The sequence below is a fragment of the Neofelis nebulosa genome, chromosome 17 (assembly GCF_028018385.1).
Source record: "Neofelis nebulosa isolate mNeoNeb1 chromosome 17, mNeoNeb1.pri, whole genome shotgun sequence".
In the NCBI taxonomy this organism is placed as follows: Eukaryota; Metazoa; Chordata; class Mammalia; order Carnivora; family Felidae; genus Neofelis; species Neofelis nebulosa.
In genome coordinates this window covers 37,335,301-37,360,395 of record NC_080798.1, presented here as the reverse complement: position 1 = coordinate 37,360,395, position 25,095 = coordinate 37,335,301, and the positions used below count along the sequence as shown (strand labels likewise).

The 25,095-nt window shown below is 38.2% G+C and overlaps 1 long non-coding RNA gene and 1 pseudogene across 1 annotated transcript in view; both read right to left on the bottom strand.

Annotated features, from left to right (window-relative positions):
* Window positions 1-23,162, bottom strand: part of LOC131499526 (uncharacterized) — a 104,273-nt gene extending 81,111 nt beyond the window's left edge. Inside the window, exon 1 of the long non-coding RNA XR_009255926.1 lies at window positions 23,046-23,162. This is a non-coding gene — a long non-coding RNA (uncharacterized LOC131499526). The remainder of the gene's footprint in view (window positions 1-23,045) is intronic.
* On the bottom strand, window positions 11,729-12,156 carry LOC131499525 (small ribosomal subunit protein uS19-like; annotated as a pseudogene).
* Window positions 23,163-25,095: the final 1,933 nt, after the last annotated feature.

The following is a 25,095-nucleotide window of genomic DNA, read 5'->3' as shown; positions in this document are numbered from 1 at the left end:
CTTAAAGAAATGTCTGAAGCTAAACATTTAGCTACCAAATTTGATGTATAAGACACTGAATTAACTTTCCAGTTTGATCTTGCTTTAATTGCATCCTCTCATCCTAAAAAACTTAGTATTTACTAATGTCCAACCAAAGACACTGTATGTTCACATTATTTTTTCTACCTGAGAGCATTACTTTCTTCAACTGGCTAATCTTCTTCCATTCACAAGAGCCTGATCAATTTTAATCCTCCCTATGAAGACATATATAATTTCCACAGTCAAAGTAGTTGCTCAATTCATTCTACAAATATTAATTCAATGTCAACTTTGCACCAACTGCCATTATACATGCTTAGAACACTTTTATAAATAAAACAAAGATTTCTGTCCTTGTACTAGAATTTCTGTCCTAGAATCTTGTATTCTAGTGAGAAAGAAAGAAAAAGGGATTGGATAGGTAGCAGTTTTCAATAGGATGGTCAATAAGATGGCCTCATTGAGAAGGTGATATGTAAACACAGACTTTAAAGAGCTGAAGGGGTAAAACAAATGAACACCTAAGGAAGAGTGGTGTAGGCAAGGAAGCAAAAAACCTCACGCAGGAGAACATGTTTGAGGAAAAGCAAAAAAGCTGGATTAGAGTAAACAGAAGGAAAGAGTAAGAGGTGGAAGTCATAAAGTTATACAGAAAAACAGTTACATATGGCCTTGTCAGAATTTAACCCTGGGTCAACTCGTGAGCAATGCAGGATTTTGAGAGATAAAATGGTCTCCCCTATATTATCAAAGGATAAGTTTGATTCACAAAGAATGTGATATTCAACTTTATTTTAATATTTAAAATATTTAACCATCATACTGAGTCTCACACATCTCTGCCTCCATATTCTGAAGTTCTCAAAAATAAGAACCATGTTTTATTTGTTCTGTGTCCATAGATAGAAGCTGGTACATACCCAGGACATTGCATGTGGCCAAAAGTTCAGATGTAGATTTAATTACAAAATATGGCCTGTCCAGGATGTTTCAGGCACAGAGATAGATGCTGTTGCATAATAATTCAACTCACAATAGAAGTCAGAGGTAATTTAATGTATGTACTGCTGACAGCACACATTTAATGTATTGTTATTTCATTCGCCTTTGGATGACTTTAAATTATCATCTTCTGCTACATGCCCCTACCCTGGACCAAGAAATATATCTTTCCACATATCACCTGAAACCCCTAAATGATACAGGGATGACAAGAAAAAAAGAACTTTGAGGCCCTAATAAGACCTGTTATTATTGTGAGACTTTATGCATACTTTAGTGCTGTATTTTTCCACAAGAATCCTAAGTGCTATGTAATACTATTTTTTAATGTTCATTTATTTTTGAGAGGCGGGAGGGGCAAAGAGAGAAGGGGAAAGGATCTGAAGCCAGCTCTGAGCTGACAGCAGAGACCCTAATGCGGGGCTTGAACTCAAACCGTGAGATCATGACTGGAGCCGAAACTAAGAGTTGGACACTTACCTGACTGAGCCACCCAGGCACCCCACCATTTTCATTTTCATAATGAAAATGGTAAAATTCATTAAGAATTAGGATTTCAGGAGCACCTGGTGGCTCAGTCAGGTAAGCGTCCGACTCTTGGTTTCGGCTCCAGTCATAATCTCACGGTTCGTGAGTTCAAGCCCCGCATTGGGCTCTGCGCGGGCAGCAAGGAGCCTGCTTGGATTCTTCTCTCTCTCTCTCCCCCTCTCTTTCTGCCCCTCCTACTGCTCATGCTTTCTCTCTCAAAATAAATAAACAAAAAAATAAACAACAACAAAAAAGAATTAGGATTTGAACCCAAACTATCACTTTCAGAATTACAATGTCTTTTTGCCTCATCACTCCATTCAAGAGAAAGCCTCTACATTAGAGAGAACTTATGCATCTATATTACAGAGATAGGTATCTTGACATATATTCATGGACCTAACCACACTTATACAGTACTTACATGAAAAAAAAAATTACTGCCACTTTTAGGAAAACTGCCTTGTATTTAAAAAGAATGGGTTGTGTCAGGGGCAAAGGATGAGATTTTGGCATATCCAAAGAACTAAAGATTGGTTTATTGGCTTATTCTCCTCAATCTGGAAATTCTGACTACTTCAGTAAAATACCTTATCAATTTCTCACTTTGGCTTTAATATGCCTCTTGAAATGCTTTGAAAGATACATGGGGCTCTAAATTGCAACCTTGGTTCTTTTTACCTTCTCATAGTAGAAATAAACTTAAGTGATTTTTCATTCTTTCTGCCTCCTCCTGTTACCTGAGCGCTCTCCTCGTCCAAGGCCACTCTATTCTCACCTGAAGAATAGTGCCTATCACTTCCTCAAATGGCTCTGGTGAGGGACAATTCTAAAATATATATAAGAACAATTTGAACCAATGGTGTATGCATAGACAGGTAGATAGATAGGCATATACATACATGCATATGTACATACATATACAGGATAGGCTGTTTGTGTGTATCTGTATTTACACTTAGTTGTTAAAAACCCTAAGCTCTGAGGTAAGATAAAAGTGAAATTGGAATTTTAACTCTACTATTTTTGTAGCATTAACATCAGCAAGTGACAAGTTCCTTGAAATTCAGTCTTCACATCTGAAGGAGCACGGTTGCCATCCTTAAAAGTTATTACAGCAAAATGAAATCATACAACAAATGAAAAGCAATAGTGGAGGATAAAATTACTCATTTAATAATAGTATCTTTTAAACAGTTAATGACTGACTAGGACCTGTATGTTAATATCTAGTATTTCCATGTGCCAATTGCATTAACTTTCATAACTGAAAACAAACTACAGGTCACTATATAATCAATTTTCATAATGAAGCATTGTAATACAATCATTTATGCAAATAGGGTGTTAGACATTTTTGTTTTATAGTCTTTGCTATAAACTGAAAATCTCACAGAATGGCCCTGCATTGACATTTCAAAGGAACTTGCTTCTCTACCCTTCCTCTTGTCAGTTGACTATTCTTTCCAATTGTGATTTACACATCTGTCCATTGTGAGGGGAAGCCATGCCTGTAGGTGGACAGAGGTGGGTGACACATCGATCTCTGTGACATGCCATTAGCCATCTTCTTTCACTTAATACTATCTGACGAGCCTTGACCAGTTCAATTTTCCCACTGAAGACACTGTGTTTAATAGAAATAGAACTCCCCCTGCTCTCATGCCATGTTTTATGTTTAGGCAGATTCAAAGTTGTCTCTTCTTAATTGTGTCTATTTTAGGTCATTTTAGCGAATTCTCAGTTCCTTTTTAATTCCTACACAAAATGAAAAGCAAAACATTTCCACTAGCCTGGGTAAAATTTGTCAGTCATTCTTTTGGAAAGTTTAGCGTGCTAACTCAACCATGATGTTGCATTGTTCAGAACACTAGTAATTTGGAATGTTTATCTTTGTTGCTGTTTCCAAGAGAATTATGAATTCATACTTTAAAATGTGTCATTTTAATTTTTTCAATGGAAAATAATTTCAGTTTATTTTGATTTTTTTCCCTCTAAATCGACATATGGTAGGGATAAGAAAGTTGTAGTGACCCAGAATCAACTCATTTCACAGAAAAAGTCTGAAACTTTTTGTTTACATGTTTTTGGTGTTTTGGGTTTTTTTTTTTTTTTTGGTTTTTTTTGCTTACTAGGATGCAATTTCAGCCATAAAATTAAACATCTATTTGTAAAGAGACACCAACATTTCCCTGATGAGCAACTCTGTCATTTCTTCAGAACTTCAGAATGGAAAGTTTACTAGGGAAATAGAAAACTAAATCTTATCAAAAATGTATTTTGTTGAAAAATAAACACAGTATGTCATTGGATTGATATGCATTTAATGAATATTAGTATTTTATTTCTTTCTCTCTTTCTTCTTCCTCTTCTTATCCACCTAGGTGATATGAGTGCATTGTATCTTTTAATGTCTAAAATAAGCATCTGAGGGAGTATTTGGTAGCATCAGTCTATTCTTGAGGAACATAAGGCAGGAAAAAAAACTTAGCAATGTTATACACGTGAAATATTTTGACTTTTGACTTTTGCCTATTTCCTTCCCATATAGCCCCAGGATATTGAAAGCAATTGCTACAATTTGGTTCACAATTTTCAGGCACCTCTCATTAGTGCCTAAAAGGGCTCATTTGCAAAATAATAGTGGAAATGATAACAACAACAATTCAAAAATAACCATAACTGCTGAATGGCATAGTGATAGCAAAGAAGATCAATGACCACTCACTCACTAAGACATTACATAGATTATGCAGCAATCTGCATGTTTATGTAAAAGTGTGTGTGTGTGTGTGTGTGTGTGTGTGTGTGTGTGTGAGAATGCATGGGTTTGGGTAGGTGAGTGTATATATCCCAGTGTTCATGGTCTTTCTACTGAATAAATGGAAATGAAAAATGTTGACTCCCAGACAGACTTTAACCGACAAATTCTCCTCTGTCTCCTCCATCTTTCGCACTATGTTGTTTGGGATTTATTAAACATATCCTTCTTCAATAGCAGTAATTATGGTCCTCTCCAACCCTTGTTGCAGGCTGTTCCTCCATTCTACCTACAGAAAACATACCCTAAATGCCAGTATTGGGATTCAGAATGAGTTGCCCCTAGATGTGCCACTTTGCAAGCAGATTATTTCAAGCTGAAACTCATCAGGCTCAAAAGACTCAGGAAGAAGCTGACCTTCTTCCTAACTACCTAAAAGAATTTAGATATAGGAACTGCGCCTGAAAGACAGCTATCACCTTTGGTAACTACAGTATAACATGAACTATGTATGGTAGACAGGGAGGAATTTAGCAGAATTCATTAAAATTCCTCTCTATGCCCCAGTGTTTCTGTATGGACCAACGAACATTTGTTTACCAAAAATTTACTCTTTTTCATCTTCTTGTGAATTGCTTTCTTTCTCTCTGAAGTCTCAGACCCCTGTGCCCTTCTCCTTAGTTCAAGATGACATATAGACACTTTATTTTGCTGGTCTGTCTTTGGAATCTCATGTTTATGTTCAGAGAAACACTAGTTTCTCTGAAATTTTTCTTGGTTGATATATTTATTTCCTCTTGCTGCTACAATAAGTTAACATAAGCTTCCTGGCTTAGAACAACATGAATCTATTGTCCAAAAGTTCTGTAGGTCAGAAATATCACTGAGCTAAAATCAAGGTGTTAGTAGGACTGCTTTCATTCTGGAAGCTCTAAGGGAAAATAATTCCCTTGCCTTTGTCTCTTCTAAAGTTGACCTGTATCCCTTGGCTTGTGTTCTTTTCCTCCCTATTCAAAGCCAGCAGTGTAGCATCCTCAGCTATCTCTCTGATTCTGACCCTCTTCAAAAGCCCTCTGTAATTACATTAGGCCAGCCAGAATAATCATAGACAATCTTTCCATGTCAAGATCCTTGGTTTAATCACATCTTCAAAGAACAAAATTTCTTTTGCTCTGCAAGGTAATATATTCACATGTTCTGGGGATGATAACATGGGTGTCTTTGGAGGGACAAATTCTACCTACCACAGATGGAAACGAATCTCATTTCTGTCATTATATTTCCATTAAGTGTTTAGACCACTTTTACATGTAAAATGTAATAGAGATTTATGCACATTGTTTTCTGTTGTGGTTTCATTTCATCACATTCCTTAAAAGTTAAAATCACAGAGACCATTGAAATATTAATCTCTTCCATTCTATTTTTGATACATGAGGATAGCCCTAACTCTTGGATAGCTCCTGATTTCTATATCACCCAACATGAGTTCAGTTTGTTAAACTGAATTTAAAAATGTTGGGAGTGATCACATTGACCTATGAGTTAGACAGAACAGTAGAAGCAATGAATAAAAGAGATACCCTGTTACGTGATTTTTTTTTATTACGAGGCAGAATAAGATTGGCAATAACTCCAAGCTGTGGTCCTTCACCAAAATTAAGTCTAGAATGTGAGTTTTGAGGGTTGGAATATTTTCTAAATAGGTGTGTTTTCTAAGACAGGATGCCATCATATTTGAGGGGCAAATATCTATGATAGCTGTTGAGAAAAAAAATTAGAGTCATTTGAGTCTCATCTTTAATCTTGATTGCTTTCTAAGATCATTCTTGGGATCAGAGGGTGATTACTGTGATTCTACCTCATATGGAAAGATTTAAACTCTCTTTAGATGATATTCCAAACCAATGTCAATAATAAATCTGTTTAATGCTTATTTTAGAATTAAAGAAGGAATTAGTCATAAAGATAACTAATATCCCTAGTCTCAATTTCTAAAGGAGTGAAGAGTTGTATTCTTTCAGGGACTATGGTTAGGGGAGATAGTTAGAGAACATGATAGATGATTGCTTCAAATTTAGAGAAAAATACTTGAATTTTCCCACCGATCATGGTCACCATCATGCCTGGCACTCAGAAGAATTTCAAAGACCTAGACAGGTATTTTTAATCTCCTCAGTTCTCTGTAAGGAGAAATATATCCTGTTTTAAAGAAATGAAAACACAACATTTTTTGGTTCAAAGTATTGTGCTATTTTTTTTCCCAAGACTATCCCCCATGACCTCCCTAAAAGACATTCACTAATATCTTCAATTTTCAAATACAGACATTAAGCAAATGAGGTTAAATAACATGAAAAATGCAAAATCACTAATACGAATTAATAAATATTTTGGTGCCTAAAAAGATAACATTAAGAAAACTCATTAATTTTTAAATAAATAAGTTGTTAAATTAGCCATCAAAAATATACCCATCATATTGAAAACATGTCGTATGTTAAGTTTTCTGACTTAGCAAGAGCTGTTACGTGGGCACCAATGTTTGCTAAAAAAAGGATATTCAATTTTAAACTAAATAAGTTACTCATGGCCAAATTTATTATAAAAGCCAACTATAAAAAGTCTTCTAATTTATTATAAAAACTGACATTTTAAAGCTTTTTAATATATTTTGTATGATGCAGATTTGGACTTCTGAAGGTCAAAGTGCTGGACGAGAACCTACAAAGATTAAAAATAAAACCTACCTCCTTGTTATTAAATGTATTTTATACAAATTTATTTTTTTTTCCAGAATGTGTATTTTAAAACCTGCTGCCATCAGTTACCAAAATCTAGTAAGGCTGACTCTCATTTGCCAAGGAGTAGGATTCTGGGCAAAGAAGAACACTGTTTGAGGAGGACACATGACAATATGTTTCTGAAAGACAGGTGGGATAGTTACATTTATGTGTCAATTCAGCTGGAAGGTGGTACTGAATCTGTGGTAAAACATTCTGAATGTTACTGTGAGGTGTTCTGTGATGTAACTAACATTTAAATTGATGAACTTTGAATAAAGCAAATTGCTCTCCATAATGTGATGGGCCTCATCTAATCAGTTGAAAGCTTTAATTAAATAAAAACTGACCCCCCACAAGCAAGAGGGAATTCTGCCAGCAGATGACCTTTGGACTTGAATTGCAGATTCCTGATTTACCAATCTCTATAATTGTGTGAGCCAGTTCCTTAACATAAATACACACACACACACACACACACACACACACACACACGTATATACACACCTTCTTGGTTCTGTTTCTCTAGAGAACCTTGACAAATACAAAGAGAGAAGGGGGTGACTAATGTCCCATAAAAAATGAAATAGAAAACAATGGATCACAAATAAAGTATAGTATCCAAAGTAGCATCTACCATAAAGATGAAAAGTGACCTGCATGGGTGAGACAAGGGAACGAACATCTCTTTGTTACCAAAAATTGTACTTCTTGCTTCAAAATTTAACCCCCTTAGCCTTCTTAGGAGATATTCATTATCACCTTTAATTTTCAAGTAATGATATCAAGGCCTGTAAAGCTAAATAATATACAGCCTCAAGCAATCACAAAATTTTGGAAAAATGCATAAATTAGACCGTTATGATAGTTGTGCTTTTTAGTTTACCTAGGATCTCAGACATAATCTGCTAAAACCCCACACATGACCCAAAACCATTACTGCTACCTAACCAGATATTTAGGTATGAAGCTCATATATCATGGGCTAACTGTTACATTAAACTCAAGATGCATTACTGGTATGTTTCACAGTTGAAGGTCCCTAATGAATTTGCACATCACCACTAGTTTATGGGATATAATTTATGTGAAGTGTCAAAAATATAAGTGTACATATAGCTTTCAGGTATCATTTATATGTAGTTCTAAATCACTGCACATATAACTGAGTCAATTATTGAAAATTAACATTCTGGGGAGGGGGGTGAATTCATACCTACAGACATCATGCTGGGCTCTTGCACTGGAAAGAAACCTTCTCCAATGGCCCCTCTGTGGCTGTGGTTTATTACCTCGATGATTTTGTTGCTTGTTGTAACCCAATATGTATGTTAGTATACCTTAAGGAATAGGTTGTCGTCCGATTTATTAGTTGGAGTATCTTACATCTTTCAATGGTAGGGAAAATTTTATATTGACATATCCAGAGTTTTTATTGAAGTTATATTAGTCCTATCTATCAGAGATATGCTAGAAAATCTATAACTTCCACCAAAATGTTGCCCATGTGAGCAATTCAGTTTATGAAGTGCAATCTTCTAAGGCAGGCTTAGGGCCTCGTGATTCATTTTTCAACCTATGTGATGTTTAATGATTTTGTCAAAATAAAAACTAATATACAGTTCTATGTCCATCATCAAATTATGCCATTCAATTTATAGCTTACACTATGAAAAAAGACATCCAGATATGGAGGTTTGAGGAGTAGGAAATAGCTCCAGTCTATGCAATTCTCCTTCCTTTGACACAGATGTTTGTAGTAGGTGAGAAGGTATTTGGTTTATTATTACACTGGGAATTTTTTATAACAGAGTAATGACATTGTTTCATTATGTCAAACATGTAGATATCTACCTGGGGTATACTGTTGGACCAAAAAAATGATTATTAAAAAAATGAAACTATATAAAACAAGAGGGAAAAAGGCTGAAAGGTCTTTATCACATTGTTTAAACCAATCTTAAATTCCATTTTCTAAACTACTGAACAGTAATTCCCAAACATATTCATTTTTCTTAGCCATCATAGAATATCAAGAAGCATTTTTGCAAGTTGTGTGTGTGTGTGTGTGTGTGTGTGTGTGTGTGTGTGTCTGAGTGTGTGTTATGAGCTCATGCATGCACAGACATTTTAAAAGGCTGAATATAAGTCACATTCCATTTTAATCTTCTTTGTTACATATTGTTTTCTTAAGAATTAGATATTGTTAAATAATGTCAAGGAATGAAAACTTCCATAATTAAAAAGGAGAAAACTAATATGGTTCTCTCTTTGGAGGATAAGATTTCCACAAATAAAGTTACACTGGTCATTTAGATAACGGTATTCCTAAATCATCCCTGATGATAAGTCTAGTGTATTTTCACCTTCTGAATTGATGAAAAGCAACCTTACATTTCAAGTAGGTGAATTTCTGAGTTCCTTGTTTTCCTCTTCTTAGAGTGAGGGATTTAATATTTGACAACATCCTTCCAAGATCCTTTAGATTTTTGTGTATCACTGTGAGATATACCAGGAATTAGACCCACTCTGTAACTCCCTACAAATATTAACCCAGGTTCACTTCAAAGGCACGTGGTAAGATTTCTCATGACCATGCATGAAGACATTTTTATTTTAACGTTCTGAGAAAGCATATAAAGCTTGGAATGATTCAACAACTAGCCCAGAGCCTCACACTTAACTAGTAGGGAATTCAGACTCATACTCAGATTTGTCAGAGTCAAAGGCCTATGTTCTTTATGGAATATTGCACAGCTTCTGGAAGTTTCAGAATGCCAACTGTAATGGGGCAAAATCACAGACACATGTCAGATTTAGCATTTATCACCAGAATGTTCAGCACAAAGCATCGATCCCCCATGCATGCTAGATCCTGCCACTGATCATTTTGCCTTTTTCTCATACACAGCACATGACTCCAAAAACAAGGCTCATGTGGAAAAGGAATTTACATTTTCAATTATGTATCTGTTCCTGGATGTATTAAAACAGATTCATCTTTAATACCATTCTAACCAATTTTTTTTTTTTTGTTACTGGTAACTAGTGAGAGTTTATCAAGAGGAAGCAGATAAGGATTAAAAATAGAATCTTAGGATTTTGTCATCAGTATTATGGCTCAAGAGCAATGAAATGTTGGAGATCCCAGGAAATAAAAGCTGCCACATGGAAAAATTAATAGTTCAGAGGGTTTCATAATAGAATTGCTCTAGGAAAAAAAAAGAATCATTAGTTCAAGTCACATACAAGCATACCTCTTTTTCTTTTAAGTTTATTTATTTTGAGAGAGAGAGAGAACACATACATACATGCATGTTGGGGAGGGGGGGAAGGACAGAGAGAGGGAGAGTGAGAGGACAGACAGAATTCCAGGCAGGCTTTATGCTGTAAGTGCAGACCCCAGTGTGGGACCTGAGGTCACGAACTGTGAGATCATGACCTGAGCTGAGATCCAGAGTCAGATGCTTAACCAACCAAGCTACCGAGGTGCCCCCAGCATACCTCCTTTTTATTGCATTTTGCTTCATCACACTTTGCAGATATTGTTTTTTGTTTGTTTGTTTGTTTGTTTGTTTACAAATTAAAGGTTTGTGGCAACCCTGCATCTAACCAGTCTATCAGCATCACTTTTTCAACAGGATTTGCTCACTTTGTGTCTCTTTGTCACATTTTGGTAATTCTCATAGTATTTCAAAGTTTTTCATTATTATTATATTTGTTATGCTGATCTCTGGTCAGTGGTCTTCGATGTCACTATTATAACTGTTTTAGGGCACCAAAACCCAGGCCCTTTACAATGGCAAACTTAACTGATAAATGTTGTATGTGTTCTGACCGCTGATGTGGTGGAAATAGTAAACCAGAAGTGGTGCCTGGACATGGGACCGGATTGCTGCAATCTCATGATAAAACTTTAATGGCTGAGGAGTTGCTTCTTATGGATGAGCAAAAAACTGGTTTCTTGAGATGGAATCTGCTCCTGGTGAAGATGCTGTGAAGATCGTTAAAATGACAACAAAGGATTTAGAATATTCTGTAAACTTAGCAGGCTTTGAGGGGCGCCTGGGTGGCGCAGTCGGTTAAGCGTCCGACTTCAGCCAGGTCACGATCTCGCGGTCCGTGAGTTCGAGCCCCGCGTCAGGCTCTGGGCTGATGGCTCGGAGCCTGGAGCCTGTTTCCGATTCTGTCTCCCTCTCTCTCTGCCCCTCCCCCGTTCATGCTCTGTCTCTCTCTGTCCCAAAAATAAATAAAAAACGTTGAAAAAAAAATTAAAAAAAAAAAAAACTTAGCAGGCTTTGAGAGGACTGACTCCAATTTCGAAACAAGATCTACTGTGGGTAAAATGCCATCAAACAGCTTAGCATGTTACAGAGAAATCATTCATGAAAAGAAGAGTCAACCGATGCAGCAAATTCTACTGTTGTCTTTTTTAAGAAGTTGCCACAGCCACCCCAAACTCCAGCAACCACCAGCCTGATCACTCAGCAGCCATCAACGTCGAGGCAAGAGTCTCCATCAACAAGATTATGACATGATGAAAGCCCAATGATGACTAGTACTTTTTAAATTATCAATGAAGGATTTCTTTTTTTTCCAGAGAAGTCTGTGCTTTTATTAGCCAAACAGGCTACTTCAGAAGGATGAAGCAGGACGAGTGGGTGGCCCCAACGCTAGGCTTGCCATGCTTCACAAGCTTAGAGGTGAGGGAGAACTCACCCAGGTAGTAGCCAATTATCTCAGGCTTCATTTCCACCTGACTGAAGGTCTTGCCACTGTAAACACCCGCCATGTTGCCCCGCATCACAGGCAAAATGATCATGTCCTGAAGGCATGCCTTAACCACTAATGGGCTTCTCCATTAGGGAGGCCTCCTTATTGGCCTTGTGCAGGTGCTTCAGCAGTGAGAGCTGCTTCCTCTGCAAACCCCAATTCAGCCTCTGTTGCTGAAAGGCAGTGTGCAGCTGCATCAACTGTTCATAGGATCTGCCCAGCAGCTGGTCAAGGTCCAAGCTGCAGGAGGTGAACTTGCTTCTTCTTCTGCTCCACTTATGCCATCTTATCAACTCTTTGCAAAGGACTGTTTTTTAAGCAAAGATATGTACATATTTTTCTAGATATAAAACTATTGCACACTTAACTTTATTGCACAGTATAGTGTAAACATAAATTTTATATGTACTGGGAAACCCCAAAATCCATTACTTGCCTTATCACCATGCTTGCTTAACTGCAGTGGTCTGGAATCAAATCTATGTTATCTCTGAAGTATGCCTGTGTTACATTAGAGCATGGAACAAATGGATGTCCAACACTAGCAGAGAAGAATACCACTGAAGTTTGAAGAAAGGGAAACCCTACAGAAAACAAATCAGAGCAAAATGTTTTCTGCACTAGATCTCAAATCCAAAGATTTTAGCTCAATGGGTATCAAAAACATAAGACCCAAGACATTGACCATATCACTGAAAGTGTGAGTAATACTCACAATTGTTTTAAATGGCAGATACTCCAACCAAATGTCATTGAATTGCTGAGAAAGTTATTTATTTTTCCATTCTTTCTAGTTACATTAATAAAGAAGTTTGCATACCATGTTAACATGTCTTTAGCACTCTATTAACACTTGTTAATTTCTCCTGTGCAGTAATGCAAAGTTTCCTTTAAAGATACATTTATTTACACTAAAAGGGAGTCAGTTTAAAGGAAAATAAGTAGAGACTTTATGCGGATATGGTGAAAATCATGACAATGTAATATAATTACTGAACTTGAAAAACGCTGCACATCTGGAGAAAAAGCAAGGTGAAATGCTAAAAAACCTGAGTCCTTTAGCAATATTTAGGGACAAGCCCATCTCTCGTCATCTCTGAGATTTGTGGGATGAACTGATACTGAGTCAGACACAAGGGCAAGTTGAGGCAAAATATAATGAGTTTTATTTTATACACTTCCTGATCATCCACTCAATAGCAAGCCCTAGATACAAGGATAAATGAGATTCAATTCCTGACCGGCCCTTCCCTCAGCATCACAGAAATTTTCTGTAGCAAGAGACTTTCTCAGGTAGTTCTAACCACCAGAGACAAATTTTTTCCAACCGCAGACTGCCCTTCTATGGCATGAAGCCACTCAGGACTTCTAATCACTCATTCCATAGTTATGCCAGGCAGTCGTTTCTCCTTGGAATATGTCTCCTCCATCTGAAATACTCTCAGTTTCTTCCGTCATTCCCAATTTTCCCTCTACCATCTTGACTCCTCATCACTGAAAACATTCTAATTTGTTTATATTTTTAAGCATTACAACCAGAACTACATATACTATTTTAGGTCTAGCAATATTATTTTAAGGATCAGAAAACAGATACAATCAATTGAGCACTATTATAGGAAAATTTTCCTACGTTTGTTTCAGCTCTGGATCATACCAGCTTTGTGTGTTCCATTGATGACTCTTAATTAACTTACTTTTTCTTAAAAGTATGGAGACTCAACATAGCTTAAGTAATCATTTCTTTTGAGTTCATGAGTTACATAATTAGAAAATAAATACAAAGCACACATAAGGCACATGTGTGCCTTTCCATAAGCACACACCTTTTACCACTGTTCTCTAAGTTCCTCAGGTAATATAAATAGGGATTCAAAGGAAAGGGGTCAAATGGATAGAATATTACATTGCAGTATTGGTTACATGGCTTCCTATTTTTCATGATTTTTTTTAAAAAGGACTCATATAGCTTAAGAGATTTTATAAGTTTCCAAATTATTTTAAAAAAAAAGCTTCCTAAGTTTCTTTATACCAATTCTTTCCTTTCCAAACTCACCATAATCACTCATTTGGATGTCATTGTGTTACTAGTGGGGCAGAGAAATCACCTGTTGATGCACATTTACAATAGTCATGTTCTATCTCTCCAATACTACCGGGGCAGAAGACTGCAGATTAGTTCTTAAGCTAAACCTCACAAAGTACAGAACTCTAATTTTCAATAAAACAGGAAGACAAGTCTCCATCTTTTCCAACTGTACCTTTATTTATAAAAGGCTGTAAGTGGGCACTTGTCCTGGAGAGCAATATCTTTATCCTAGGGAGGATGCTCAAACAGCAGAGTGAAAAAAACAGAAGTCTCTTATGTAGGTAAGGGGACATCCAAAGCCATTCTGCCTCATTGAACTCTGACTAAAATTAGGCCAGTCCTGTCCCAGTTTAATTTGCAGACACAACACCCAGAGGATCTTGTTAAAACACGGATGCTTATTCCCTGCCTCTGGGGTCAGGCCTGAGAGTCTGCATTTTTAACAAACTTTTCTTCAGAAAAGCCATACCACTGGTCCAGAGAGCACACTTCATTGTTAAGGGATTAACAGAAAATTGGCAGATTTGGGATTTCCTACATTTGATTCTAATTGTATTTGAAGAGTAGACTACCATAGATTTCATTTGCTCAATAAACATGTATGGAGAATTTGCAACGTTCCAGGCACTGCTTTAGGTGATGGGAATTCAGCAGTGATTTTCTTCCCCCAATGCCCTTTAGGCTTTGGTTCAAGTAAGTGGGTCTCTACTTAAAGATCCCACTGCAGTAGGGCAAGCATTTCTAGCACAGCTTTGATACTAACATTAAGAGCAAGGACCTTGAGAATTAGAAAGATTTGGTTTTGAAAGCTCGCTGTCACTTAATCACCTTGCCATCCTGAGTAAATTAATCTCTGAGCCTCAATTTTCATATATATGATGAATAAAAAGGCATGATGTTTGTAAAGCATTGGTCCAGTGCCTGACATGAGTAGTATTCAAAAACAATGCCAATTATTATTACTCTTGTTCCAGTTCTGGCACTGAGCCACAGAACAAAGCACAACCTGCAGATGCAGACATACTTAGTGGTAATCTATGCAGGGCTGGGCAGAGAGGGACCCACAAATAGCGGGTGGAGGATCCTGAGAACAGGTCCTGAGAGTTATGCACTTCCCTATTCCAGAAATTATCGTGTGCATCAAAATAGATTTTTCTGTAATGACAAACATGCCCATATCTGAACTGAAGCCACTTTTACAGAGTCTAAATGCTGTACACAGGGTGGAATGAGACGTATAGAATGGGGTCAAGAAGTTACCAAATCATCCAATGAGATTTCATAGATAATATATGGTTCCAGGGGTACAAGCGACTTCTTACACTATGGATGAACTGCTATGGGGAGTGTAAACCTCAGAAGGGTAAGAAATGACCCTAAGAGCAGAGGGTGATACCAGAAAGAGGAAGGGAGAGAAGTGGCAGGGATCCCATCCCTAGAATTGGAGGAGAAAGGGACTTGGATATCAGGTTGTAATAATCCAGTTGCTGATTTGCCTACCAGCTGGAAGATCCTAAAAGTTGAACACAGGATCTGCAGAAATATGATCCAAAGGGAGGGACATGAGAGTCACGCAGGTGGGATGAGTGGTAAGTGAAATGTAACCCAGACTGGAGTGCTCAACAGTTATGCAAACTGGCCACTTGAATATGGAAGCAACTTGTTCTGTGCTAATGCTACAAGCTTGCACGAGACACATTCATTTTAAGAGTTATTAGAGGGGCGCCTGGGTGGCTCAGTCGGTTAAGTGTCCGACTTCAGCTCAGGTCATGATCTCGCGGTCCGTGGGTTTGAGCCCCACGTCGGGCTCTGTGCTGACAGCTCAGAGCCTGGAGCCTGTTTCAGATTCTGTGTCTCCCTCTTTCTCTGACCCTCCCCTGTTCATGCTCTCTCTCTGTCTCAAAAATAAATAAATGTTAAAAAAAATTTTAAAAAAGTTATTAGAATACCAAAGTAGAAAAGAGAAATACGTGGACAGACAAAAGCACAGGAAAAAATATAAGAAATTGAGGCAAATAAATGTCCATCTGTTATTTGAGAGGTCAGTTAGAAATCACAGTCTGGGGATAAGAACTGTGATAATTTCATGTAATTCTGAAATATTAGTGACATTTTCACAAGGCACATGTGTATGTGTCTAGGTGACCACAGGAAGGAAGGGCTAATAGACAGTATACTGGTCTGGTGCTAGGCCTGGAGGGCAGGAAAAGATGATGAATGAGTGAATGATCAAAGGATAGATATACCAGCTTTAGGGGAAAAAAATCAAGTTAAAAACTTGAGGACAGTAGGGAGAAACCCAGAAGCCATATTAAACCTGACAAAGAGGGCTAGCCATAGGGAGAGAGCCTCTATGGTTTTGAAAACTTTCACAGAGCGGAAAACCCTCACTGGGGAACTTGACAGACTACAGATCAGTAAGAAGGCCAAGCGTTATTGGCAGTAGCAATTAAAGATCCAGAAACTAGACTGGAAAAAACTTGCATTCATAAGAAGAATGAACTTCTGCTCTTGTTCTCATTTGCCTTTCTGATCTTACAGCGGAGCACAGCGTATGAAGGAATTTATGAGACCGTGGCCACATGGTAAAATGTCAGAGCGCTTGGCAACTGTCACTATGTGAAGGGGACTTCTCCCCTCACCCCGGCTCATTAGTCTTACCACAACAATATCTTGTGTACACTGGCATTTTGGAAACTTCGCCATTAGTCCTTTCTGATAATCACCCGAAGTGAATTACTGTTTCCTAGTGCAACTTTACCCTGACTTTTTCTTGTAAGCAGCCATGAATATATCAACATTAAATGGGTGGAATATGGAAAAGGTGACTTCACAATTTTTTTTGACTCTTCTGAAAATGTCATGTCCTCAGTTGGGAACATTTGAGAGGTCATTTTGCTTCCTGTCCCCATGCAGTAAACCACATCTATCTTTATATATGCCTTTTTCATAGTTTCACTTGGGCTTGGTCCAAACTAAAGTGGAGGTAGAGACATGACTCTCATAGTAAATTGTGGTCCAGGGAAGACACACGGATTGAATGAATGAGGTTGAGTAAGATATGTAAAATTGATTAATATAATGTACTTGAGTTTACTACGTAACAATTGCCTCTTTTCTTTCTCAGTGTTTACAGCCTACATTTTTAAAGCAACACCAAAGAAAATGTCATCCTCATTATAAAAAAAGAAACAAAATCTAGAGAAGATATCTGAAACGCAGTTACATTAAGTACATAAACAAGTGTGTTTTATTTCTTTTATTGTCTGCTCTTTAAAATTTTATTTCTGAACTCCAGGAAGATTCTTTCTTTGTGAGAAAAAAAAAAACTACCTAGGGATAATTTACCTAGGGGTGCCTCGGTGGCTCAGTTGGTTGAGTATCTGACTTAGGCCCAGGTCATGATCTCGTGGTTCATGAGTTTGATCCGTGCATTGGGCTCTGTGCTGACAGCTCAGGGCCTGGGAGCATGCTTCAGATTCTGTGTCTTCCTCTCTCTCTGCCCCTCCCCAGCTTGTCCTCTGTCTCTCTCTTTCTCTCTCTAAATTTTAAAAATCATTTAAAAAACTAAAAAAAAGGGGCGCCTGGGTGGCGCAGTCGGTTAAGCATCTGACTTCAGCCAGGTCACGATCTCGCGGTCCGAGAGTTCGAGCCCCGCGTCAGGCTCTGGGCTGATGGCTCGGAGCCTGGAGCCTGTTTCTGATTCTGTGTCTCCCTCTCTCTCTGCCCCTCCCCCGTTCATGCTCTGTCTCTCTCTGTCCCAAAAATAAATAAAAAACGTTGAAAAAAAATTAAAAAAAAAAACTAAAAAAAAAAAAAAATGACCCAGTGGCTAACCTAAGTTCTGTTGTCCCCAGCTATGGGAACAGAATGTCAAAATCAGAAACAACTTGTGCCATCAGGAATTTAGTTTTAATTGACTGGACAAACCCAAACCTCCTTTCTCCTCATCCTCCTCAAAGATGGACACAGGTTCAAGTCTTAATTTTTTAGACATCTTATGCTTATAAACTTGATATCCATAATTGCTATCAATTTAAAATATGTAAATAATTATGGTTTTAGTAGCACACATTTTGCATTATGCAAATTAGGACTGATGGATCCCTTTCACCTTTGTTTTTTGTTGTATCCTCTCACCAATAGAAATGAATGATGCAATCCCATTGTGCAGGTAAGAGGAATGGAGTTGCTTAAGGCCAAACAGCTACCGTGTAAACAATCTGAAGTTCAGGCAAAGAACTTGTCCAATGAGCTAAAAGTTGTCTCATACAATAGTTTAATTCTTCTCCAAAAAAGGGGCATAAAAATATTCATTTACAGATGAGAGGCAAAAAATTCAACAATAAAGTAACTGGCTCATTCAACTAATAATATTTAAAGGAGATGTACATTACACTTGCTTTCATTCCACACCTTAGGTTATTTTCTCTACATCATAGGGAGAGATGAGTACATTGCTTTTCAATGTACTTAGGAATGGGGGGAGGGGCGGGGCGGGGGGTAACATGAAGCAGTAGAATAGGTGGCTAAGAGTGCCAATGCTGGAATCAGACTTCCTTAATGAAAATGTCAGTTTCATCAGCTTGTCCTTGGGGTACTTTACTGAATTTGTCTATTTCAGCATTCTTGCCTATACAGTGGAACTCACTACAGATATCCTCACAGGGACATTATAAACAGCCAATGAACAACTACACGTAAGCTCTCAATGCAGTGTCTGCTGCATTGTATAGAGTCAACAAACGTTTGCAGTGAGAGGCATGAAGACAGTTATTCTTTCATTTTCCCTCTAGCATAATCTAGAATCTAGTACTATTTAGGTTTTAAGTCAGCACCTTTATTCAATAACTCTCCTTTGAAGGGCAACATGACAACCATATTGCACCTCTACTGTGTCCCTGAAAAAGTATTATCTCAGTGATTTGGAGAAAGGCCAGCATAACTAAATGACATTTGTTGAGAGAAATTTGTGTAGGAAGCAAAGATATGTTTACCAAACAGGGAGTGAAACATATTTCAGGGCTTCTCATCTACAGGTACCCATTATCTATAGAGAGACCAACACTGGAGTCACATGGTTGTGTTTTTATAAAATTGCCAAAGACATTTTAACCTCAATTAGTCAAGACCATTATTTCTTTCCTTCTCCAATCACTCTTTGCCTTTCTTCTCCCATGGGTTAGGAGTGACGTACCCTGTGGACATTTTGGGGTCTAGCTGACTGGAGAGTCTGCTGGGACTTTGTGGATTTAGCAGAATATATTCACATGGTTCAGTTGCTTTGTGTATCATAGTTATTGCTAGGTGTCACAATGTAGGGACTTCCAAAGATTTACCTATCTCCCACGGACCACAGCACCACACTGATGAGTGTAGTATCATGTACAAATATGTGATTTGGCCCCCGGCACCAGAATTATCTGATAGAAGAAAGAAAAAATATATATTTAAAATTTAAAGCTTGTCAATAGAATTTTTTTCCAACCCACACACATGTAACTTAAGAAGAAAAAGATTTGGTTCTCATTGAAGCCTAATCAAATTACAATTTTTATTCCATCAAGAGTATATTTGGCAATTCAAGAACAATAAATTAAAAAAATCAAACTTCCTTTTAAAGAGCCTGAAGTTGGGGCGCCTGGGTGGCTCAGTCGGTTAAGCGGCCGACTTCGGCTCGGGTCATGATCTTGCGGTCCGTGAGTTCGAGCCCCGAGTCGGGCTCTGTGCTGACAGCTCAGAGCCTGGAGCCTGTTTCAGATTCTGTGTCTCCCTCTCTCTCTGACCCTCCCCTGTTCATGCTCTGTCTCTCTCTGTCTCAAAAATAAATAAACGTTAAAAAAAATAAATAAATAAAGAGCCCGAAGTTAACTTTCTATTCACTCTACAAGAGAAAATAATCTAAAGCTATCATAAGATTATGCTGCCAAATAATTTAGGAGACAGAAAGTCTTAAGGTACTGTTTCAAGGAATTAATTTTAAAAATATGCTATTCTTTTGCATCATGTGATATTTGTAATTTTTAAAATTATATTCTGTTGTGATTTCTTTACTCATTCTAACTAAATATGGTATTTCATATAGATTTAAATTCATAAATTTGTATTTTTAATCTTAAAGAAGGCTCCATTCATATTGTAAAGCTTCAACACCTACAAACATGAATGTGTCTGATCTAGAATATCTTCCACGTATATAGAGATTTGGCTAAGTCTTTTCAAGTGTTTGAGAGTGAATTCTTGCTCAATCAACTTAGAGGCAACCAGAAATGCAGAAAAGGTAAACCCAAGGGGAAAGATGGCATCATGTTAGGTGTTCTGTTGTCTCTTTTTACTTTCCTTTTGGGCTCTTTGAACAATTTTACCTGAGGCTATATAGCAGAGCTCTGCAAGCTCAAAGAATGAATATCCTCCCTTGATTTGTCAGAGCTACCAGGGGCGCTCTTTGGGAGAAAGGAACAACATGAAGAAGAAACAAGTAAATACACGCACAAACTTGAATAGGCATCACAAGAATTCAAAAAGGGGTTGAAAGAGAAGCAGTAAAGAGAATCATTTGGGAATAAAGACACAGGAAATGTTTCTACTACTTAGAATAATGCTTCTATTAATCCCCCACCATCTTCATTTCCTGTACTTTTTTTTTAACATCTTCAACAAAAAATTCATGCAGTAAATGTGTGTTACATGGGAACTACGTGCCAGGATCTGAGCTATGTGTTGGGCTATCACATTAAGCAAAAATGAAGACCCTATATTCCAAAATTAATAAATTGAAATCCTCACTGCCACTGTGATGGTATTAGGGGATGGGGCCCTTTGGAGGTGATCACATAATGAAGGTGGAGCACACATGAAGAGATTAGTGCCCTTATAAAAGAGACCTAAACAGCATAAAGGAAGCTGGTCCTCATCATATCCCAAATCTGCCTGCACTTTGGTCTTGGACTTCCCAGCTTCCACAGCTATGAGAAATAAATGATTATTGTATAAAAAAAAAAGTAGGCCCTATACACACAGAACATATAGCAACAGTGAGAGATAATTAACACTATGCAAAAATCACACAGACACGAATTGCAAGACTGATATGTACTACAAGTGTGAGAGGGGTGCCTGGGTGGCTCAGTTGGTTAAGTGTCCAACTTAGGCTCAGGTCATGATGTTAAAATTCTTGAGTTTGAGTCCTGCAACAGGATCTCTGCTGTCAGCACAGAGCCCCCTTCAGACCCTCTGTCCCCCTCTCCCTTGGCCCCTCCTCCACTCACACATGTGTGCATGCTCTCTTTCTTTCAAAAACAAACATTTTTAAAAAAGGGTGAAAGAGTTAAAAGATAGACAGGCACATATGACCTAGCCAGATATGTCCAGACAGATCTCCCGGAGTGTATAATATTTAGCTAATTTTTAAAATATAAATTGAGGAAATAAAAGTTACGAATAAGCTACAGGATAAGAGGGAACGATGAATAATATTTCAGTCAGAAGAATATATGGGGCAAAGCCACAGAGCACGAGAGAAAGAAATCACAAGTCATATCTTAAAAAATGATTAATTTGTATATTAAGAAATGTAATTTTACAGAAAATATATTGTATCAGGTGGAAGAGTACCATCGTCATCATCACCACCATCATTACCATTTTTATTACTATCATTGCTACGATGTCCACAACCACCGATTTGAGCCCTATGTACCGGACACTATGCTGGTTTTCTCATTTAATCCTTATACAAACCTATGTTCATTCATTTCATCATTCATTCATTCATCCATTCAATACCTATATTTATTAAATACCCAACCTATACCGGCCATTCTGACAGGAATGCAATTAATATTTGGTGTTTGACAAAACAGATGTAGACTCTACTTCAATGGAACCTTAATTTATAATTAATATTAGCTTGATACATGTTACCTGCTAATTATTTGTATCTCATTTGACTCCGTGTCCTGAAATTACTCAATTATTATCTCATGGCTCATCTCTGGAGGGTGTCTCAAGCTCATCCGATGGGACAAATACATGTCAGCTTCAGGAAGGTTGGAAGGAGAAAGAGAGAATTGCTCAGGAATAGATCTGACTGAGAGAGTGCTCCTGGACACAAGGATCTTTGAGGGTGAGTACAGACTCTCAGAGGTGCTCATAGGCACTGCCACATGAAAGAAATCCTGCGGGTGCCTGGGTCTCCATCCACGAGCTCGTGAACTGACACACTGTGCCCTGGCCAGGGGTGGGGTATTCAGGAGTAGGATCTGCTTTATCCCTTTCCTGCAGGCTTGCCACTGCAGAGACCAACAATAGATGAGCATGTACTACAGATCTTTAAACCTCCCAGACAGGACATACATGGTAATTGGACTGGGGGTAGGCAAAAGACTTTTCCCTGATGAGACACAAACTCTGGTCAATCACCTACCAGACAGCGCATTGTGCTGCCAGCCTAGAGTAAGGTGTCATGTCCTACTCCAAGATGTCATAGGGCAGTGTGACCAACTCTGACATGCTGTGTCCATGCCCATGCACCTGACAGGGAAGAGAATGAAAGCAGTCATGGGCAGGAGAGAGAAGGAGGCTCAGTAGGCCTAGGGAACAGGGGGCAGGGAGGCAGGTGGTCAAGAAACCATCCCACAGCATTGCTGTGACATGATATTCTGTGTGAGCTAAAGTTCCAAGCCTGGGTACGTGCTCCATTGACCCATTGGATTTCACTTATAAAATACAAATTCAAAAGTAAAATTACTAGGAATTTCAAGTTGGCAAGTGCAGAACACTAAATCCCAAGTACAGGATCCTTCTAAATGTGAGGCCTTGTACAACTGCATTGGTCACATGCCCATGAAGCCAGCCCTGACTGTGAGGCAGAGAGTAATTATTTACAGAGGTTAGGAAGTTTTTCCTGAGAAGGTGAGACCTGAGTGATGAGACTGAATGTTTGTGTCCCCCAGTCCTCCAAATACATATGTTGAAACCTAATCCCCAAAATGATGGTGTTTGGGGGTGGGGAGCCTTTTGAGTGGTTAAGTCATGATGGCACTGGAGGAATGCTCTTACAAGATACCTCAGAGAGCTCCCTTACCTCTTCCATCACGCAGAAAGAGCACAGTGAAAAGATGGCCATCTATAAACCAGGAAGTAGGCTCTCACACACCGTATCTGCTGGCATCTTGATCTTGGAATCCCCAACCTCCAAAACTGTGAGAAAAAAAAATAATACTTGTTGTTTATAAGCCATTCACTGTATGGTAGATATTTTTAGCAGCTCAAATGGACTAAGATACCTCTTCCCCTTTTTTAAGATTGAGTAAGTGAATTAGCCTGTGTGTGACAAAAATCCCCATTAGCCAGATTCCAAACTCTTTGTTTTTAACCAGTGCTGTATTTCTGCTTTTACTTGGGAAGGCTGTGTTTTTCCTATAGAAAGAAACCAAGGATAGTTTTTTATAAAACCAGGGGTAAGTTTGTCAAAAAGCTGCAGTTATACTTCGTAGCTCAATGAAAATAAAAGAACAAAACAAAAACAAAAAATCTGAACACCAAAAAACCATATGACTTACATATAAATTATGAAAGGATCTCTGCAATCAACTTAATTAACATGCTCAAAGTTTTGTGCATGTGTTTGTGTACTGTGTATGGTGTGTGTGTGTGTGTGTGTGTGTGTGTGTTCACGCACGTGTGTGTGTATGTGTGTGATAATATTTAACTTAAGATCTTTTTGGCAGATTTCAAGTACAAATCAAGTATAAAACACAGTATTCTTAACTATTGTTACTTCCTGTACATGTAGAATGTAATCTTGCCCAACTGAAATTTTGTACCCTTTGGCCAACGTCACCCCATTTCCCTCTCTCCCAGTCTCTAGGCACATCAATCTGTTTTCCCTTTCTATGAGATTGGTTTTTTAAAGATTCTACAGGGGCATTTGGGTGGCTCTGTCAGTTGCGCGTCCAACTCTTGATTTCGGCTCGGGTCACGATCATATGGTTCATGAGATTGAGCCCCACATCAGGCTCTGTGCTGACAGTGCATAGTCTTCTTAGGATTCTCTCTCTCACCCTCTCTCTCTGCCCCTCCCTTGTAATAAACTTAAAAAAAAATAAAAATAAAGACTCTACATATAAGAGAAATCATACAGTGTTTGTCTTTCTCTGACTTAGTATTAATGCCCTCTAGCTCCATCCATGTTATCACATAGATGTGATATTCCTTTTCTTCTTAGGACAGAATAACATTCCCCTGTATATGTAATCTAATACTATACTATATTTTCTTTATCTACTCTTCTGGCAAGGGAAATTTAGGTTATTTCTATATCTTGGCTATTATGAGTAATGCTTTGATGAATATGGGAGTGAAAATATCTCTTTATCATCTTGTTTTCAGTTCCTTTTGGATATGTGCCCAGAAGTGGGGTTACCAGATCATAGAGTAGTTCTATTTTTTATTTTTTCACTTTTTAAATTTATTTTGAGAGAGTGTACGTGCATAAGCGGGGGAGGGGCAGAGAGAGATGGAGAATCCCAAGCAGGTTTTGCACTGTCAGCACAGAGCCCAAGGCAGGAGCCGATCCCAAGAACCATAAGATCTAGACCTGAGCCGAAATCAAGAGCCAGATGCTTAACCAACTGAGCCACCCAGGTGACCCTCTATATTTCATTTTTTGAGGAATCTCCACACTGTTTTCTGAAATAGCTCTACTAATTTGTATTCCCACCAGCAGTGTACAAGAATTCCCTCTTCCATACTTCCTGACCATCACTATTTCTCTTTGTCCTTTTAATAACAGTCATCCTTACACATGTGAAGTGCTATCTCATTGCGGCTTTGATTTGCATTTCCCGGATGATTAGAAATGCTGAGGGGTGCCTGGATGGCTCAGTCGGTTGAGCCTCCGGTTTCAGCTCAGGTCATGATCTCACGGTTCATGAGTTCCGGCCCGCATCAGGCTCTGTGCTGACAGCCCAGAGCCTGGAGCCTGCTTCTGATTCTGTGTCTCCCCCTCTCTCTGTCCCTCCCCCACAAGCACTCTGTCTCTCTCTCTCCTCTCAAAAATAAAGAAAACTAAAAAAATAAATAAGTAAAAAAGAAATGTTGAACACTTTTTCATGTATGGTAGCCATTTGAAC